The sequence below is a fragment of the Nannospalax galili genome, unplaced genomic scaffold (genome assembly GCF_000622305.1).
Source record: "Nannospalax galili isolate Female #2095 unplaced genomic scaffold, S.galili_v1.0 scaffold4239, whole genome shotgun sequence".
In the NCBI taxonomy this organism is placed as follows: domain Eukaryota; kingdom Metazoa; phylum Chordata; class Mammalia; order Rodentia; family Spalacidae; genus Nannospalax; species Nannospalax galili.
Genome location: NW_008342694.1, coordinates 71295 through 72102, shown reverse-complemented (window position 1 = coordinate 72102; position 808 = coordinate 71295).

Genomic DNA, 808 nt, shown 5'->3' with positions numbered 1-808 from the left:
AAAAATTAGAAAACGTCAAGTAACAACAAACCTTCAAGCACTGAATTAGAAAAAGTAAATCATTTCTATGACAAAACCATCTGGCTTAAATTACCTAATACTGCCACATATTAAAATTCAGTGACATTCCTAGCCACAAAGATCTAAAGGAAATAAAGGCCGAGCCACAAGTAATAAATGTATCAACAGGGATGTAAGTCACACAAAAAGGCAAAAAAGATCTTGTATGTGGAAGAATGTGGGTAATATATAGCTTTGATTTATTCAACAAAATATTTTATCAATAACTGTAACAAAGAAAGGTTAGGACTGGGGATATAGCTCAGTTGGCAGAGTCCTTTATTTACATGCACAAACCCCTGGGTTTGAACCCCAGTACTGCATAAACTGATCATGATGGCTCATGCTAGTAATCCCAGTACTGAGCAAGGCAATCAGGAGTACAAGGTTATCCTCAACTTCATAGAGTTCTCAAGACCACCCTGGGCTATAGGAGACCTTGTCAAAAAATTAAAGAGAAAGAGGGAGAGGGAGGGGGAACTTACCAAGCTCCTATCATGAGCAATATTATATGTTAGTCACCTTCATGAATGCTTACTAGAAAATCCCTGATTAGGAACTTTCCTAATGAACGATATCAAAAGGCAAAAGTGTTGATACAAAAGAACTGTAGACAAGAATCAGTTCCTCTGTTCCTGATAAAGAGAGTAAATATCATTATATCATTTGACCTTTTGTAATGACTGAAAAAAATTTTATATGTATAGGTACATGGAGATCTAGACTCGTGTATGTGCATAAACACACA